The sequence below is a fragment of the Scylla paramamosain genome, chromosome 12 (genome assembly GCF_035594125.1).
Source record: "Scylla paramamosain isolate STU-SP2022 chromosome 12, ASM3559412v1, whole genome shotgun sequence".
NCBI classification, from domain to species: domain Eukaryota; kingdom Metazoa; phylum Arthropoda; class Malacostraca; order Decapoda; family Portunidae; genus Scylla; species Scylla paramamosain.
The window spans coordinates 2,274,439-2,295,425 of record NC_087162.1 but is presented as its reverse complement, the minus strand read 5'-3'; the positions used below and the strand labels follow the sequence as shown (position 1 = coordinate 2,295,425).

Sequence of the window (20,987 nt, the reverse complement as noted above, 5' to 3'; positions counted from 1 at the left end):
CTTCTGATGTATGCACGTTTTCAAATAGTGTGAAATAAGTTTTTTTATACACAGATTTTACTTTTTTACTTAGAAGTTATGCAGTCACATATCACGATTTTCCCACATGTGGAGAAAATTTGACTCTCATAACTGGTTTTCCAACACACACACACACACACACACACACACACACACACACACACACACACACACACGCACACATATGTATATATACACATACAAAACACACACACACACACACACACACACACACACACACACACACACACACACACGCACACGCACACAGGAAAAGAACACGAAGAAAAGGGGAAGCAAAAACATTGTCAGTCAGGCAGCACGAACATCTGAAATGCATAAGGTTCGCAAGTACCCTTATCAAGGACGCAGGTGGAGCAGTGAGCGGCCACGTCATTGGTACAGTTATGCAAAGATTGGTGGACGATTGTGAAGCGATGAATAACTTATGACCCTGCTTGAGAAGAACTGCGCACGGAACAGAAACCCGCTTACCTCTACACATATCCTATACGAAACAAAACACAACCACATTATCTACTTATAAATACTTGGAAATATCTTTTGAGTACGTACAAAGATAAATAAGGATATTGGATTGTGGTACCTCGGGTTTCCGTCGCGCCGTCGCAGTGGGGAGGATAGAGTAGCACGTCTCCGTCTCGTATTGACCGTCACACACTCGTATCCTCTTCCACTCACTCACCATGAGAGAGATTGTCCACATACAGGTCGGCCAGTGCGGCAATCAGGTCGGCTCTAAGGTAAGCTTCATTTTCTCTTCTATTTGTATCGCTAGCGACCTTTGCTTCCGTATAAGAGGCTGCCTTTTGTCCTATTGTTGTCTCTTGTTATCGTAGGGAGCCTGATCATTCTGTTCATCACTTACAGATGTTCTATTGAATGCTTCACAAGAGTTTATTCCTATGTAAGTGTGAAACATCAGTCTCGGTTTGCTTCCTACATATATATCTGTGCTTTGAGTGAGACTTAGGGTACGTGAGTGTGTGTGTGTGTGTGTGTGTGTGTGTGTGTGTGTGTGTGTGTGTGTGTGTGTGTGTGTGTGTGTGTGTGTGTGTGTGTGTGTGAGAGAGAGAGAGAGAGAGAGAGAGAGAGAGAGAGAGAGAGAGAGAGAGAGAGAGAGAGAGAGAGAGAGGAGAGGAGAGGAGAGGAGAGAGAGAGAGAGAGAGAGAGAGAGAGAGAGAGAGAGAGAGAGAGAGAGAGAGAGAGAGAGAGAGAGGAGAGGAGAGGAGAGAGAGAGAGAGAGAGAGAGAGAGAGAGAGAGAGAGAGAGAGAGAGAGAGAGAGAGAGAGAGAGAGAGAGAGAGAGAGAGAGAGAGAGAGAGAGAGAGAGAGAAAGGGATGCTTTGAACTTCTCTTAGTTGTCCTGCATTGGATTATGTCACATGTACGCTGGCACAAATACCTTTAAGATTGCATCACACACACACACACACACACACACACACACACACACACACACACACACACACACACACACACACATGAATACTCGATAGCCAAATTCCTGCCACGTAAGCTAAGGGGACGAATCGATGACAGGGACCGGAACACGAAGTCAATGGTTGTACTTACTTCACTGGCTCGCTGCTTCTGAGGAAAAGTGGGAGTAGGAAAGCGAGAAAACTGTCTTCTCTAGAAACAACAATGATGCAGCTGCTAAAATACCTCGTCCATGTGGCAAAAAAGGCAAAAAAAGGCGGAAAAGGTGAAAAGCTGTGGTTGCTGTCGAATTTGTAGTTAATATTATCTACTCTTCTTGTTCTTGTTTTGGTTGTTTTTTTGTTGTTCTTGTTGTCATTCTTCTTGTTCTTGTTGTTGTTGTTGTTCTACTTATCATTGTCATCACTGCTATGCTCATTACTAATCTCGTCTGTCCGTCCTTTGCAAAAATGTCGAGCTGGCGTGTAGATAAACAGGTTATACTACCATCATTTCTTCTATTATAATTATTCATATTATCATAATTCATGCTGCTCCTGATACTATTATTGTTGCTGCTCCTATTATTTCTATGACTACCTTACCACCACCACCACCACCACCACCACCACTACTACTACTACTACTGCTACTACTACTATTACTATTACTACTACTACTACCATCACAAAAGCGAATGAAAAATGCACCAGTTAGTCAGTTCCTGGGAACAGGGAGGAGAACGATGCATTGTTTATTCGCTTGGTCAACAAAGGCACATTTAGGGTTCCTGTGTCCTTTCATGAAACTCTTGTTTTTGGAATGTAGATTATATTATGTAGGTTACCGTGGTGGTGGACAGGTCAATCCATTATTAGTGATGAGAGAGAGAGAGAGAGAGAGAGAGAGAGAGAGAGAGAGAGAGAGAGAGAGAGAGAGAGAGAGAGAGAGAGAGAGAGAGAGAGAGAGAGAGAGAGAGAGAGAGAGAGAGAGAGAGAGAGAGAGAGAGAGAGAGAGAGAGAGAGGCGGAGACAAAGACAGAGACAACTGATTCTCAGCAAAGAAACTGAAGACAAAAACAATAACCTGCATGGCGTTTCTTCTTTCTCATGTCCAACAAACTGAAACAAAACCACACAAAAAAAAAAAAGTTTAAAATATTCATCCTTAGAAGCTCGGAAGAATGGGGTACATTATGAGCACACTTTACAATACGAATATTCTATGCATTCTAATCAATACAGTAGAGGAAGAACGAATAATTATTACTATCCTTTATTACACGAGTTCTGAAGGCTTATAGTTTAGTATAATTAAGCCTCTTAGGTAGTAACGTTTCATATAGGGATTACCACGTGTAGGTCTGAGGGCTTCTTACAGCTTTCCCTTGTTTTCTTATTCATTTGCGGGGAAATACAAAATGAAAGTGATTGTCTTATGTTATTTTGTGTTCTTATGTTCTCCTCTACTTTAGCCAGTCAATTATGAAACTTTGTACTTCGTTTGGTTACTGGGTTAGTGTCTAATCGTGTGTGTGTGTGTGTGTGTGTGTGTGTGTGTGTGTGTGTGTGTGAGTGCTCCACAGTTCTGGGAGGTGATTAGCGACGAGCATGGCATCAATCCAGAAGGTCACTACGAGGGGAACCCACGATGTCCAGCTGGAGAGGATCAATGTCTACTATAACGAGGCTCAAGGTACTCTCTCTCTCTCTCTCTCTCTCTCTCTCTCTCTCTCTCTCTCTCTCTCTCTCTCTCTCTCTCTCTCTCCTCTCTCTCTCTCTCTCTCTCTCTCTCTCTCTCTCTCTCGTTTTTCGATTAATTAATTAATTAATAATCACTACTGTACAAACGATTCTTAGCTCGGTTCTTCTTTGGTCGTAGGTGAAATTACTGTCAATATTGATATTTTATTTGTTACTGTCCATTCAATGTTGTTTTTGTCATTACCACTACTACTACTATTACTACTACTACTACTACTACTCGATTCTTCTTTGGTTATAGGTGTAATTATTGTCAATATTGATATCTTATTTGTTACTGTCCATTCAATGTTGCTTTTGTCATTACTACTATTCCAGGCGGGAAGTACGTGCCGCGGGCCGTGCTGGTGGATCTGGAGCCCGGCACGATGGATTCAGTGCGCTCATCTCCTTATGGCAAACTGTTCAAGCCGTACAACTTTTGCTATGGTGAGTGGCACGAGAGGAGGAGGAGGAGGAGGAGGAGAAGGAGGAGGAGGAGGAGGAGGAGGAGGAGAAGTTGTAGGAATAAGTGTAAAAGTTTCAACATATACGCAAAAGCATGAACAAAAGTGATTTCCGTACGCAAGAATTTATCCAGGATTACTCAAGGGAAATCGGTGAAACACAAAAGCGGCTGGCGGAAATACCAATATTCACACTGCGGCGGAGACCGTTCCCTGGGTAATAACGGCCCCAGCGTCCTCTTCCCTCGCACTTTCTCTTTGCAGGCCAGAGCGGGGCGGGCAACAACTGGGCCAAGGGGCATTACACTGAGGGCAGGGAGTTGGTGGACAGCGTGATGGACATCGTCAGGAAGGAAGCAGAGGACTGTGATCTCCTACAAGGTTTCCAGCTCAAGCACTCACTAGGGGGCGGCACTGGGTCAGGCATGGGTACCCTCCTCTTGTCTAGAATCTATGAGGAGTACCCGGAGAGAATCATGAACACCTTCTCCATCATGCCGAAGTCCCAAGGTGAGGCGTGAGCTGCTGGTAACCTTCTTGCGTATTGATGTGAATGGAATACTTGCTCTGGTCACTCATATTTTACTCGCATTTCAAGCGTTGACCTCTGAACGCAATATTACGGTCGTTCTGGTTTAGATTTGCTGAGTGAAATTCTTAATGAGTAGGAAATCTCGTACAACTCGTTTTGATTCTTGAATACATTGCGTTAACTAGCATTCCATCATGATTATTATTAGCAGCATATTATTCAAAGAACTCATACATTATTTTCTACTCCATAATGCGAAATAAAAAACATTCCTTGAAGTGGTTAAGCTAAATTTTCTTCAACTTTTACTCGTATATTTACTTCTGTAGCATTGAACAGACTCCTAAAACCACTGAAAAAGACTAACAAACACCCACTCTTTCCTTCCGCCTCGTACAGGTTTCAGACACAGTGGTGGAGCCTTACAATGCCACTCTCTCAATCCACATGCTCCTGGAAAACTCAGACGAGACGTATTGCATTGACAACGAGGCGCTTTACGACCATCTGCTTCAGGACCCTCAAGCTTGCCACCCCCGACCCTATGGCGACCTCAACCACCTGGTGTCCTTGGCGGCGTCCGGTATCACGACCTGCCTTCGGTTCCCCGGGCAACTGAACGCCGACCTCCGGAAGCTGGCTGTCAACATGATACCGTTCCCCAGACTGAGCTTCTTCATTCCCAGCTTTGCTCCTCTGACTGCTCGCGGGTGAGAGAGAGAGAGAGAGAGAGAGAGAGAGAGAGAGAGAGAGAGAGAGGGAGAGAGAGAGAGAGAGAGAGAGAGAGAGAGAGAGAGAGAGAGAGAGAGAGAGAGAGAGAGAGAGAGAGAGAGAGAGAGAGAGAATCCATATTCAGTAACACTTTGCTCTGTCACCATGACTATTTTCAAATGCCACAGAGAAGATTAACCCAGTCCTCAATAATAATGTAGAAATCTTATTAATCTGTCACTAGAACCGTAAAACCAATCTTAAAATTTCCTATTGAATGTAATGGAGGTACTGGCAGGCAGAAGCGTTTCAGTATATGGTCCAGAGAGAGATTACTATGTCTATCTATTTACATGTCGTTTCTTACGTATTCTTACTTTCCAGAGACCAGCAGTTCAAGGCCCTCACCGTCCCCGAACTGGTCACGCAAATGTTTGACCCGAGGAACATGATGGCGGCGTGTAATCCCAGCCACGGCCGCTACCTCACCGTGGCTGCTGTCTTCCGTGGCCGCATGTCCATGAAGGAGGTGGACGAGCAGATGCTTCATGTGCAGAACAAAAACTCTTCTTACTTCGTCGAGTGGATCCCCAACAACGTGAAGACCGCCGTGTGTGACATCCCGCCGCGAGGCCTCAAGATGTCAGGGACTTTCTTCGCGAACTCTACCGCCGTGCAGGATCTTTTCAAGGTCAGGAAAGGGATGGCTGTTGTGAAAGTGAATGAATCGAGTCTTTTTTTTTCTTTTTCTGATCCCTTGCATGTAAAATAGCTCTCATTTTAACCTGTTTTCTATATTCTCTTCCGGTATTTTGCATTTTAATCAATAATATCTTAGAAGTAGCTTTATAATACCACCCCCCCAAAAAAAAACAACCTTGCAACCAATTCTAAAGTCTAAAACAATCTAAATCTAACGCCGTCACATGACACGGTATATACGGCTTCTTCAATCAGTCACTCAATCAAAACCCATAGTCTAACAAGTGTCTCGTCCATTCCAGCGCATCTCGGAGCAGTTCACGGCAATGTTCCGCCGCAAGGCCTTCCTGCACTGGTACACGGGCGAGGGCATGGACGAGATGGAGTTCACGGAGGCGGAATCCAACATGAACGACTTGGTGAGCGAGTATCAGCAGTACCAGGAGGCCTCGGCGGACTTGGACGACGACCACTACGAGGAAGCCCCTGAGGAGAGCTACGTGGCGACAGAATACCCTAACGAAGTCGAGTACGAAAGGGAGGAGGAGGAGGAGGGAAGTGTTCATGACGCAGATGACGCAGGAGGAGGAGAGGAAGAGTATGAGCATGAGAATGAAGAGGAGGAAGGTGGTGAGCAGGAAAAAGAAGAGGAGGAGGAGGGTGACGCTGATTAGGAGTCTTTCTAAAAAAAAAAAAAAAAAAAAAAAAAAAAAACACGTGCTTATACCTCTTCCCTAGCGACGTTTCTCAGATAAAGAGGAACAAAGGTGGAGAATATGGCTATCTAAATGTGTGTGTCAGAGAGAGAGAGAGAGAGAGAGAGAGAGAGAGAGAGAGAGAGAGAGAGAGAGAGAGAGAGAGAGAGAGAGAGAGAGAGAGAGAGAGAGAGAGAGAGAGAGAATGGGAAAAGAACAAGAGAAAGGAAGAAAAATCTATCAGCTTAAAAGGGTTGGACAGCAGGTCATCATTGAGTCTAGTTTTTGCCCTGCGTTGACTTACTGACTGGCTGCCCGGTGCGTGCCGGACCTGTGGCTCACGCAAGTGTTAAATAAATATAATGGACTGGGAAAAAAAATATCCTGACAGTGTTTAAATAAAAAGTCAGTGTATTACATAACTTATTTAGTGGATGTACAATATGTATGGAGATGAGACGAAATAAGGTTAATCAATATAATTCCCATAGTGTATATAATTAAAGGCTGAATTATATTGGAAAGTACTTTTATCATTTTTTCTGCTCCACATTTATTTTCTGTAAACGTGTACTACAAGACCATCTAGCGTCGTGATAAATAAGTGAAGTGCGACATGTATATTAACAGAACACTTCATACAACGCTGCGGGTCTTGGGTTTACTACATTCATCTCAAGGAAGCTGTAGAGTCTTAAGCTTCCTTGCATCATCTCGTTCCGTAGAGAATGAAACTGTCCATTGCCTCTCACTCCCTCCCACGGTGATTAGAAAGTAACCATCACAATGGCTCGCTCGTACCCTAAATGTCTGCTTGGATACTTTAGATGCTTAGAAAAACACCATCTCATCCTCTTTTAGTCGCTAGCACACACCCTGACGCGACTATCACTCCTTTCTCTCCTTCCTAGCTGTACCCGCGACAAATATATCACGTCGCGAGGGAAAGCTGCGGTGGGTTGGGCTCTGACGGCGGTTCTAGAGCCAGGCAGTGAGAGGCGCCATGGGTGAAGTTTTTGTGTGTGTATAGAGAAGGGAGATGAGGAACATACGAGTATGTAGTGTGATGACTGATATCACTTTACTATTGGCTTATTTAATGCTTCCGGTACATAGTGATATTGTTCTTGTTGTTGCAATATTAAGTTAAAGTCACAAAGATGATGATACTTCAGGCGAATATATGGATTTTACAGTACTCTTAAACACTGACAATAAACCAAAGGAATCTCTTGTGCAGAGGCTTTCAAGAGGTTGGTGAAAGAAAAGGTAGTATCGTACAGGTATAATCATGAACAATACTCAAGTAACATTCTTTATTCACTTCCATTGTGTTTAGCGTTTTCTTAAATTTTAAGTCCTTCAGTCTGCTGGCAGTCTATAAGTTCTCCGGTTTTGTAAGGAGACTGTCAGCAGATGAAAGCTCTTAAGATTGTGAAAAAACACAGTGGAAATGAGTGCGCAATGCTACTTGACTCCTGAACACGACTGTACAAGTGGCAAACATAAATGACTGAACGAGCACAAGGGAAAGGGAAGCAAATCACATGACGCAAACTTAATTGGACTAAATTTTGTAAGCAGACGACGCCTGCCCTGAAAAACTTGCCCGCACCCACTGGTCTTCATACTGGTGACCAACACTGCGACCCGTCCACGACTAGTAACGTGCTCACCCCTGCTTTAGTCACTGCAAGAGGCTACGACTGCACCAGTGACCGCCTTTACCCTATGCACCAACACGAAACGAAAATGTAGTTGATCTTCCATTTTTTTTCCCTTTATCATTCTCCTCCTTTTTTTCTTTTATCTGCCTCCTCCCTTTCTCTTCCCGTGAATCAGAGAACCATTAACTCACTTTTCCTGGAGCACACGATCGCTGATTCCTTATACAATAGCACGTACGTCATACAACACTTACCATTAACCACTTAACAGTTAGCCCAGTAAGGAAAGGTGAGAAGGAAAGGTGGGATGGTATAAGCTGGCCGTGTGTGTGTGTGACCGCTTATTGACCTGACCTGGCCCTCACATCTGGCCCAGCAATGCGTGTAGGTTTGTATAGAACAACACTATACGTACATACAAGGCATCACTATCTCATTGTAGAAACACACGCAAGGGAAGGTATGGAAATAGAAACCTGAATCTTTTGTTCCGTTCAAATTAATGCATTGGCGGGATCGAAGCGTACAAAAGGCAGCACGTTTCTGTGATATCCATTAAGAGTAGAAGGCCAATTCCTAATTCTCATTCAAAGCGTCTTGCCGTTGAGCTCGTGGTACGTAAATCAACAGCAGCCCAACGCAACGTCCTTCCCGCGGCGGAGAGGTGCGAGGTTCAAAAGGCGACCTCGTTACCTGATCGACCTTGTTCCGGAACGTTAAGAGTGGGTGTGGAGTGGGTGCTGGGTCACTCCGGGTCACCTGTCTTCAAAGGAGAGGCCAGCTGAACATGAAACACACGTAACGAAAACGAATTAACATCCTGACATTTGATCTGATCTGGTGATGCCTCGAAGTGCTGGGTTTCAACAGTTCGGATCACACACAAGCCGACTCCGTGAGAAAAATGAATGAAAGATAAGCACATTAATCAGGAGTAACTTATATCTTCCTTTTTTTTTATATATATATAATAGATGAATAGCAGAAACGAATATGACGAGACGGAAAGACAATGATTTAGGTGATGATGAACTAACAAATAAAGGAAATCTCGTGAACAAAAAAGAATAGTGTTGTGTAAAAAGTTGTGGGAGCAAATGGAAGTTTCCGTCACGGAGTTGAGGAGATAAGATCTAAGACATGAGGTGCAAAGAGGCGCATCTTACCTCACTTCACACGCCCTCTCCTTCTCCTCCTCCTCCTCCTCTTACTTCTCCTTCTCCTTCTCTCCTCCTCCTTCACTTTCTTCCATTTACTTTTCTCTCAATATCTTCTTTTTCATCATCATCATCATCATCATCACCATCACCATTATCATGTTTTCTTCGTCCTCTTCCCCCTCCTGAAGTCTCCTTCCTCTCCTCTTCCAACACAGTCTTGAGGGGAAAGAAATTACTACCACTACAAGACCAATTTCGTCACTGCAAAAGAAAGTAAGGAAAAAAGAAGGGAAAAAAAACCTGTGCAATCTGGTATTTAACACCATATAAGCCACACCCATTAAGGTCTTTATGGCACAGGGCTCACTTCAACCGTCCAGCGACAAGTTGAAGGGGCCTGGACATTGATAGCCTTCTTACCGTTTCTGGTTCTCTTCAACAGGACATCCATTCTCTTTAATCCTTTCTCGGCTATTTGCCACATCTCTCCTTAAGCACTTTTATTTTTGTTCAACAGCCATCTGTAAATATTATACTGGGAAATACATATTTTTTATAGTTTTCTCTCGTATGCAGTTGCTTGTAAAGATTCTGTTCAGTACTTCTGGTGCTGTGAGTTGTATATCGGGATGAAGGGATTAGTAAACATCCACACTGCACCTCGAGCTCTCATACTCCACAAAACTAGCAAAACATTTAGGTAGCGATGATGATTATTATTTCTTTATTACTGGTTTGAAACAACACCTGTACAATAAAAACAACTAAGAAAATCATGTAGTATTAGAACATCCAGGTGATATTTTGTTGATTCCTTGCTGTACAGCGCTATACGACACGTATGTTGTGGCGAAATGATTTACCACTGTGATTATCCTTTAAATCGTGTCAATGTCACCATCACCATCTACACAACAAGCATCATTTATCTCCTAGCACCACAACCACCATAAAGACAACGAGAGACAGCCCTTCCTTTCCCTCAATGGGCCAGGTTCTCGTGGAAAACAGAGTATTACCGTCACCTAATTCGGGACACGCTGACTTTTCCACCGGTGAAATTTTCACCCAGCGCGAGTTACGTCTTCGTTACATCACCATTGCATCAACTGAGCGCAGATTTACCACCGATAAGAGGAAGAAGGTGAAGAAGATATGGAGGAGAAGCATAAGGAGAAGAAACATGAGGAGGGGAAGCAAGAGGTGGGCAGGAAAAAAGAAACAAGTGAACAGCATGATCTTGGTTTTCACACCAGCTCTGGCAAAACACAGGTGAATATAGTCATGCTTTAGAAGAGTTAGTAGGGACGGAAAGGTTGTCATGCTGTAGGGAAAGGTGCCTGGAGGATGGATGATGATTGAGGTGGGCAGTGACTGAAGGCAAGATGCTCGTAATGAAGGCACAGGTGTTAAAGTGAAGAGGGTTTGGGATGCGAGGGAAGCTTGTCAGGATAGGGAAGATGATGCATGGAAAGTAGAAAATGCATAAAAGTATTTATAATTAAAGCTAAGTTCCTCGTAATGGAGGGAGAAACACTTAAGTGGAGGAAATGGCATGCGAGTTTGGGATGGCAACGGTAAGAATATAATGAACTTTGAGGGTATTGAGACAGGACAATGGAGGATTGGATTTTACTATAATTCAGTAAAGGAATCGTAACACTGAAGGTCAAAGAGTGGAGGGAAGACAAGCTATGGATGGAAGGGCAAGGGTAGAAGGAAGGATCACGATCAGTTCAGTGGATCCTTTCTCTTGACTTTCTTATCTGACCTTGTGAAACTTGTGTGGAGTTAGACTACGATGCTGAGTCCTCTCAAGACAAAAAAGAGACCTATGTCTATATCATACTAAACTGTAATGGTAAAATAATACCTGGTTACAATAATAAAAACAAAACAGGTCAAAGATAAGGAGTCTAACACATATCAAGCTGTTTCAAGCATGTATTCCTAAGAAATTAAGAATATAAGAAAGTGGATGGAGCTGCAAGGAGCCATCAGACTTACACGTGTGAAACATACCTACCTGTTTTCACCTGTCAACAACACCCATAAAACTACCTAACCTTTTAAAGTTCCCTAATGACTCAACACTAAGAACCTGATTACTGAGTCTTTTCCATTGTTCCACCACTCTATTCTTCACTGCACAAATTTATCTGCTATCAAACTGAACTCCGTATTTTGTCTATCACTACCAAAAGTGAAGATTTATTTCACCAAACTCCTTAACGAGAGAGTGGTCGGTCAAGGTCTTTCTTTCTGGTCCAACCTGTGCTGGCGGTCAGAGGTTAATAATTTCTGGGAAGCTCTGAGGCACGGCGATATATGTGTGTGTGTGTGTGTGTGTGTGTTACCGAACGCCCGTTAATCTTACAGATGGGCAACGGAGGACGCGAGGTATGGGTACAAATGTACCTTCCTTGCTCAGAGTTTTTGGTGAAAGGAAAGACAAGAGGAGCGGGGAGGTGGGGATGGTGGAGGGTATGAAAGGGAAAGTGTAGGAGTGAGCAGGTAGGAGAGTGAAAGAGTGGAAGTAGAGTGGCAGGGCGAGGGATGCAATGAAGGAGGCGAGGGAAATCCGAGGGCGTCGCGTCGTGGGGCGTGGCACACTTGATGGATGACAGGAAAGGAACAAGAGTGGTAAGAATATAAGAATATGAAAAATATAAAAAACCAGATAATAAAAGTACCAAGAGACTATACGTAGTTTTCCATAATATTCAATGCAACATAATGAGAACAGTAATATTAGCAACACTAAAGTTTTGCAATACACACATAAAACTTACAATACATGAATAAAATCATTATAATCTACACAGAATCTTTTCGACTGTCCTAAAAGAAAGTGAACTACAAGGTCTGATAATTATATACTCCGCTAATACAGTAATAGATTTCCATATGATTAAAAAATTCCTCCAAATATAAACCAAATCATTACAATATTACCAAAACACTCATGATGTCCTACAAGGAAGTAAAATTCAAAACCTAACATACACTCTACTCTCCCTCCCTCAAGTACAGCTCTTCTACATCCTCCCTTTACATCCACGTTGCCTTTTCTTCACCACCATGGCAGTTTAACATATACTCTGCTCTGCTCCACTCAAATAAAGCTCTTTTATATCCTTCAGTACTACCATTCCACCCCACGCTGCCTCCCTCGCCTCCTTACCGCCACGCCCACTGCTGTTATTTATGCTTTCACTACACGCCCCTCCCATGGACTTCCACCTCTTCGTCTACTCCGCCCAGCGCCTCTTGTCTCCATCTCATGCTGTAAGAGGTGTGGCTTGCTTGCCTTTCACGACTCTTGCGATATTTATAGCAAACTTACCACCCTGACAAGATATGTATGTAGGTTTAAACGCACACACACACACACACACACACACACACACACACACACACACACACACACACACACCTAAACCTGTCATCAAGAGTCCAGACAAGACGCGGCCTACACTTGCATCATCGGGCCCAGATCGTCACCACGCCCTCAGTCTGGCGCTGTACCTTTCTATATATTAGGTCACCGGCGAGTCCTGCGTGTCAATTCACAAAGGTGGAGGAGCGCATGACAAAGACACAAAAGACTGTATCCATGTGCAGTGTTGTTTGGGATTTTCATTTGCGGTAATGATGCTTTGCGTAATGTTAGCAGTGTGAACAGGATTAATTTTTACAGTTTTTTTTTGTTAAGTGTTTGTTGTCTTGTGTTTTATGGTATTTTATTATTATTTTAGTCACAAATATAGTTTTCTCTCAAGCTACAAGTTGATATAATGATGTCTTTATTTTTATATCCGTTCTATAACATACAGCAGATTTCGTGTACACTTCTTTTTTCTTCAACTTTGTACCAACTTGTCATTATTCTCGCCATTCTCAACCTGCAATTCACAGTAACGAAGCTTTTCTTATCATTATACCTTTCATAACATATAACAGATCGAGTGTTTTTTTTTTTTTCAGTACACTTATCTTTAGTCAACTCTGCGCTAACTTATCATTTCATCCTCGCCATTCTTAAGCTGGAAGTCACAATAATGATGTTTTCTTATTAACATCCATTTTATAACATGTATCAGACTGTGTGTTTTGCTTTTTAGTACATTTCTCTTTTCCAGCTGTCCGCCAATTTGTCATTATTCTCACCATTCTTAAGCTGGAAGTCACAATAATGATGTTTTCTTATTAGCATCCATTTTATAACGTATAGCAGTTTGTGTGTGTTATCTTTTTAGTACATTTCTCTTTTCCAACTCTCCGCCAACTTGTCATTATTCTTACATGTCTTCATCTGGTCGTCTCACTCGCCTCCTCCGCCAATTAAGGAGGCTGCAGTATACTGAATAGTTTTTCCCTGCCCAGCGACCCGTGGCGCCACCCTCACCTGTCTTCATCTCTCCAGCCTTTTACCTGATCCCCTGAACTTCTCTACCTTCTATCTGATCTTTTTTTTTGTCTTATATTCTACATTCTTTGTTCCCCTCCCCTTCTTTAACTGATTCTACTTTCTAATCAACCTCTCCTTTTATTTTGTATTTCCTCTTTCTTATCCTTTTGTATTTTTTATTTTATCCTTATATTTTGTTTTCTTCTTTTACAGTTCTTGAGATAAAAAAAAGGATAACTCTCCCTTTCCTTTCCTGTTTATCATATTTTCTTTCTGAGTTGCTTATTTTATATCCCTTGCCTCTCTTTATCTTGTCTCTCATACTCTCCACACCATTTTCCTTCTTTTCCTATCTACCGTCTACTAAATTCCCTTTCCTATTCCCTTTTCTTTCACATGTCACACCTCATTTCCATCTACCTTATCTCTCACCTTCTCATCCTATTTCATCTCACTTTTCCTCCTCCCTTCATTCATTTTCTTTCCTTCATAATCTCTACCTTTTTACGATCCATCTGTCTTCTCCCTCCCCTCAGACGCACTCCAGTCCACCTTACCCGCCTCTCCTTCCACTTGCTCCTAACCTCGCTCTTCCACCTCACCGCACTTTCCCCGGTCGGTACTTAGGCTTAATTAGACAATATATATCAGGAGGAGATGCTGCAGGGGGGGCATTTATATTCTTCCCCCGAACTCTTGACTGAATGAGTGACGTTGCGAAAGACAGGTATGAGAGAGAGAGAGAGAGAGAGAGAGAGAGAGAGAGAGAGAGAGAGAGAGAGAGAGAGAGAGAGAGAGAGAGAGAGAGAGAGAGAGTAAATTTAGCCAGACACCAGGTAGTAGTAGTACGTAGATTGCATGCATTTATATAATTAAGCTTCTTATTACTTCACCCTAACCTTCCTTGATAATCTCTCTCTCTTCCCCTCTCCCTCTCTCTCATCCCTCACTCCACGAATTAGTCTGCTGTGTCCTCTTCATTATTGCCTCGGAGGTCCCCAGTCTATCAGGGGTAAGCGCGGTGAGCGGGAAGGAGAGACGGAACTTCTATTACCTTTGTGGTGTTCAGGCTAATGGAGAGTTATCATCTGATCGCGCCGAGTTAAAGCGATGGAATGATATGCATCTGGGGAGGGAAGAGGATGGGTCGTGCCTTTTTGAGTGGTGCGTGCTATGAATATATTATTGATTTACGAATTAACTTGATGAGATGCTTGTCAGTGGTTTTATGTCTTAATATGATGCATGAAAGAATGTGTGTGGAGTTTTATTCTCTCTCTCTCTCTCTCTCTCTCTCTCTCTCTCTCTCTCTCTCTCTCTCTCTCTCTCTCTCTCTCTGACTTCTTAATGAAAATGTTAAGGGAGAATGCTACTTAAAATATCTCTTTTTCCTGCTTTTATATTTAGAAAAGTGGCTCCATTTTATTTATTTAACTTCTGAATAAATATAAAAAAATTCCTGTAGAATTTAAGTAACACCCCTATATAAAAAAAAAGTGTAACGTTTTGAATTGTCCAAAAGTGCATCATGTCCAATTATACAAAGTCATATTTCACGGAAAGTCTGAGGAAAAAAAGTGAAGTGTCCAAGAGATTTATATGGCAAGTCTATAATGTCTCGTAACCCTTTGAAGGGGAGAAAAAAAAGGTAAAAAAAAAAAAAAAAAGAGCGAAATATAATTTATCACAACCACACTGCATCGCCTTCACCTGTTCTCCCCTACAGGTTAATGACTCAGGGTGACGGTGCGCGGGAAGGTGAGACAGCGATGCGAGGACTGGTTGTGCTCGCAGGGGAAAGGTGCGGCGAGGGAAAGTCAGGGAAAGGAAAGAGCTGGGAAAGAGAAGACGTAAGGTAAATAAAACATGAATATTTTAATGGAGCACGTGATAGAAGGAAAGTTGTCGAGTAATTTTTTGGGGAAAGCGGACAAGAATATAAATGATGACCAAGAAAGAAAACGGGAGGATTAAGAAAGATATGATGGTTTTCCTAATAAGCCTTGTGTGTGTGTGTGTGTGTGTGTGTGTGTGTGTGTGTGTTTGTAAGAGAGATAGTCTTTTCTTCCACTGTGAAAATTAACCTGATGATTTACTGCTTTTCTGGTTTTCTTTTCCTTAACTGTTACTTGTCTTTTAATATTTTTCATGATGATTATCACGTTTAATGATAAATCTCCGTCTGTCTGTCTGTCTTTCTGTCTTTGTCTGTCTATCTGTCTGTCTCTATGTTTATCCGTCTCTTTATCTGTCTCCCTTAGGACCGAACAGCATAATGTGAGGGTCCGTCTTTGGGTACATGGAGTCAGACACCTATCGATTAGAAGAATATGGGAACTCTACACCGGAAGGCAGGAGAAAGCTAAGGGAGTATATCGCGCCTGGTCATCAGGAAATACTACTAAAAACATTTGATAGTGAAGTCAGCCAAGGTACTTCAGCACGACAAGTATGAGCCTTCAGCTTTCACTTCGTGTTTACGGCGACGGCGGCGAAAGGCAGCGAGGCCCCCCTGACGAAGGAATGACATTCATGCCACTCGTTCTTGGTTTCTTTCTCTCCCATTACATTTTCTATCCAGCTTTTCGGATGTTGGGAATTTCTTTTTCTCTTTCCCCGCAATCCATAAATCTATTACTACATGAGAGGAGTTACAATGGGAATCGGTGAAATACTACGTAAATGGAAGTAGGTGAATGTTGGTTGAGTGACTAACGAGAGAGAGAACGTGTTTTTAGCAGATATTACTGAATGAGTCGTATTGCATTAGTTTCAGTTTTCGAATAAAAGACTGCGATCTAACCAAGAATTGCATAGCACATACAAATCGAAATACACTACTCTCTCTCTCTCTCTCTCTCTCTCTCCATTGCTAATGAAGGAAAAGTTCTGATGACAATCTAGAGAACGACAACAATAAAATAATAAAAGCACATGAAGCATAACAAAATGTGCTACTGTTACCAACACCACTACCACCCCCCACCACCACCACCACCACCATCACTTTTACTGACTGCAATATTAACACTATCACTAATACCAATAACAGTCAGGGAGGGGAAAGGAAAGCGTTGCAACGAGAACAAGAGGCAGAGATCTGATCAGACACGTGAAGGGATGATGCGTGGCGCTATTAACTGATACATGAGCGATAGATCAACACAACAAGCAGGTTTGGCCAAGCAGAGAAGCAATGCATGGTGAGATACAAGATAACTGGTTTTGTTTCGTGTCTCTTGGATGTGTACAGGGGGCGTAGGAGGCATCAGTTAATCGTATCAGTGAGAGAGGCCGGAGAGTGAAGTGTTCAGGTCATGCCAACGAGTCACAGAGAAGCAGAAAGTTAACAATACTCAAATCTTTAGTTCGCACCATAACTCATTGGCTTGAAAATCACACCAGGCGGATGGGAGATGGTCGTGAGTGATAATGAAAGGTAAGTATAATTCCTGGGATAATTGAAGCCATATCAGTTGAGTTGAATGAGTGGGTGAAGGGAAGGGGGAGGGAAGGATGAAGGATGGAGCAAGGTGGATAAGAGAAAACAAAGACAAGTGAAAACAAAGATAATGGATGACAGTCTTTGTGTGTGTGTGTGTGTGTGTGTGTGTGTGTGTGTGTGTGTGTGTGTGTGTGTGTGTGTGTGTGTGTGTGTGTGTGTGTGTGTGTGTGCACACGCGAGTAAACAGAACAAGTGCAAGAAAAAAAAAAAAAAAAAAGAGAAAGGACCCAAGAGAAGGGGAAGACACAATAAATAATGAGTGAAATTCAACAACAGGAGCTTCATCAACAACGAACATAAGACAAGTAAATAAGAATGAGAGAGAACAAAGGAGGTGAAGGAGAGGAGAGAAGGAAAAACAAATTGAAAACAGTCTTGTGTCTTCCCCCTTCTTCTGACGCTGCTAATACCGAAGAGAAGAAAGTGAAAGAAGGGTAGCAGAAGTAAACAAGGCAAAGTCGGGGGCAAAAACTATAGTACTTCTCTGCCACCATTCTCTTACGCTTTGTTTACAGGCGAAGCAACAGGTGTGAGTAGGGAGGAGCGCCAGCAGGTAATAATAGCAGTTAATGGGCTACGCTTGAGTGGACGTGAGTGGAGGGAACAATGATAAGAAAGGTTATTGAATTTTTAACACTCACTTTGCGTCGCTGGAGGAAGTGTCTCGATGTTTATGTGTTTATTATTACTTTTCCAGTAATTGTAAGGTGAATGTGAGGGACTATGTGTGTGTGTGTGTGTGTGTGTGTGTGTGTGTGTGTGTGTGTGTGTGTGTGTGTGTGTGTGTGTGTGTGTGTGTGCCCGCGCAACCTGAATATGAAATGACCTATATATTTCTTTAATTGTGCTGCATGAGCTTGACAAATTGACTAATACGTTTACCGTCGAGAAGACAAAACCACCCCTGCGAGCACACACACACACACGCACACACACACACACACACACACACACACACACACACACACACACACATTAAACATCCTCTGAATGGATATTGATGCATACAAGTCAACTTCATGTTAAAACTTTATATAGGTAATAAAAAAAAAAAAAATAATAATATCTCTAATACTTCTTTCTCCTAAATAACACAAGAAACAATCAAGGAGACCGGAAAGCAAGGAAACAAGCAGGAAAGGAGAGAGGGAGGAGCAGAGGAAGAGACAGGAAGGAAAGACGCCTTACCATACGCTACTCGTACTTCCATCAGTTAAAAATTCAAGCCCCTGAGGTGATTCGTCCCACTAGCGAGCGTCAGTGTGATGCAACCCTAGCCGAGACTCATCGCCCGACACGAAATGGCTTGGTGATTACAATTTTTCGTGCCGTGGATTACAGTGAGCGCAATTATCTATAAATGCCGCTATCACCTTTACATTACCCGCTTCCTCCATCACCTGTGCCTTATTTCTTTCCCTTTTTTTTTTTTTATCTATTGATGGGTCTTCAGTATATATTTGTATTACTGTTATAGGATTTATGAGATGATTTTTTTTTCTATGTATATGTACAGGAAACTAAAAAAAAAAAAAAAGATATAAAGACAAAAATATAAATTATCATTCAGGTTATCATACTAGTGCATATCTCTTAATACTACCGTTTCACAGTTCAATATTTGCCATAATTATTAAAAAAAATAAAGACCACAACTAAGACCTCTGTGGTAATTCAAGAACCCCACAACTACTATCGCTTCATCCCTACTATGATTACGCATCCATTCCATTCCATAACATAAATATCACTATGGCAATTTAATAACCACTCAGGCATAGCCACAACATTTCCGGCAAATTTTCCGCCCGTCTTAACCTTCGCAGTTCCGTTACGACACACCTATGCCATTTTTAACCCCCTCGGCCTTTTTTGTAACGAGCCCAACGCTTCCACAACTCACTGGGACCTTTCAGTGGCCTCAAAGAACGTGTCCAGGGCAAAAGTACGATTGGGTGTTCGTGGGGTGGAGTGGCAGTCGTGATCTGGCCCGAGTATTGAGTGCCAGATGTTTAAAGAGTAGTGGCCGTTGGGCGTGGGAGTTCCCTCACGAAGTTCCTTTGACCACCCCTTCAGGAATAAAGCATGAAAAGAGAGCCGAAAGAGGGCATTACACTGAGGTCTTCGTAAAAAAAAAAAAATAGTACCATTCGCGCTATTGTGGTGAAGATACGAGTGGTTTCCTTTGGCGATTATGATGATAACACGTTCCATTTCGCGGATGTGGTGAAGACGGTGATAGATGTTCTTTAAATCCCACAAATCAATGGACGGGGAATTCACAAACTCAACGACGGACAAGAACACTGATCACGCAAGAGAACTAAATAATCTACATTCAAAATGAGAAAACGAAATCGCGAGAGAGAGAGAGAGAGAGAGAGAGAGAGAGAGAGAGAGAGAGAGAGAGAGAGAGAGAGAGAGAGAGAGAGAATGATGTAACTCGAGTACTTATGTTGAGTGTGTCCGGTATGTGAGGGCGGAGCGGGTGAGAAGCAGTGATAAATCTACAGGAGCGAGATGACAAGACTTGCGGGAAAGGTATTTACCTCCTTTACGTCTAGTTATGACTGCTGAGGGATGGCACGCGTGGAGGAGGCGAGGCAGGTTGCGAAAATGTATCTAGTTAAAAGAGAAAGGAAGGGAGTGGAGAGAGAGGGGCGATTGAGGTGGAAAAGAGAAACGGGAGTAAAAGTTTGCCGTGAATAGGATGATAAATTGCAAAGACAGAAGCACACACACAAAAAAAAAAAAATAATAAAATAAAATAAATAAATAAAAAAAAAATAAATAAAAAAATAAAAAAATAAAATAAAATAAAATAAACACGAGAAAGGGAGGGAAAGAAGAAAGAGGTGAATGGGGTGGATAAGAGAAATAGGAATAAAAGGCGTAGCGTGAATTGGGTAATTAATTCCAAACACACAAACACACACACACACACACACAAAAAAAAAAAAAGATAAAACTCAAGAGGAAATTCAAGTTTAGTCAAGTGTTTGAAAGAAGACTGTAAAACAAGAAATCAGTAAGAAATACCATTGTTGAAGCTACGAATAAAGAGCTGTGAATAATTATAGACCCCACACACAAGATAATCGAACAAATGAGGCCTATAAAAATGAGAAAAATTACGCTGCATGAAGTGTTTGAGAGTAAAATGTCAAGTAAGGAGTGAATAAGAAAAGAACACAATCCTGACACTATCAACACTCATGGCTTCGTATAGGGCTTCATAAGGAGGCCACGAAAAGAGAGAAGGGATGGAGAGAAAGGATATGAAGGAGAAGGGATGAGAGGAGAAGGAGGAGGAGGAGGAGGAGGAGGAGGAGGAGGAGGAGGAGGAGGAGGAGGGCTAAGGAGAATAGAAACACGAAGACAGTAGGGGGATATGGATGAACAGAGTTGAGGAGAAGGAGGAGGAGGAGGAAGAGGAGGAGGAGGAGGAGGAGGAGGAGTAGGGGGATGAGGGCTAAGGAGAAAAGAAAAACGAAGACAGCAGGGGGTATGGATGAAGAGAGTTGAAGTGGAGGAAGAAGAGGAGGAGGAGGAGGAGGAGGAGGAGCGGGATGTTGTCCTTGTGCTTCTGCTCCAGTGTCGGGTGGGGGTGGGGGGGAGGGGAGGGATCGGGGGCATCGTCTCTAGTCCCGCTCACAATGGCTCTCAATAGGAGGTCGCGTTGTGGCGAAGGTAAACACGATATACGATGACAAGTGACGCAGCCTCTTAATGAAAGACCGGGCGTGCTAAATCTGAGAGGGATATTCTATTTACCTTAATGAGAAAAGAATCTATTTTTAAACTGACAACACAAACATCAGTAAAATACGTGATGAAAGTGAAAATAATAGAATAATAGTATTTTTCTGTGACGTACTAAATCTGAGAAGGATATCCTTGTTACCTTAATGAGGAGTGAGGCTAATCTTAAA

At 42.5% G+C, this 20,987-nt stretch overlaps 1 protein-coding gene and 1 pseudogene across 5 annotated transcripts in view; one reads left to right on the top strand and one right to left on the bottom strand.

Annotated features, from left to right (window-relative positions):
• The window catches only part of LOC135105508 (uncharacterized), a 174,871-nt gene that overhangs the window by 12,980 nt on the left and 140,904 nt on the right, over positions 1-20,987 (bottom strand). The window lies entirely within an intron of this gene.
• On the top strand, positions 729-6,518 carry LOC135105509 (tubulin beta chain-like; annotated as a pseudogene).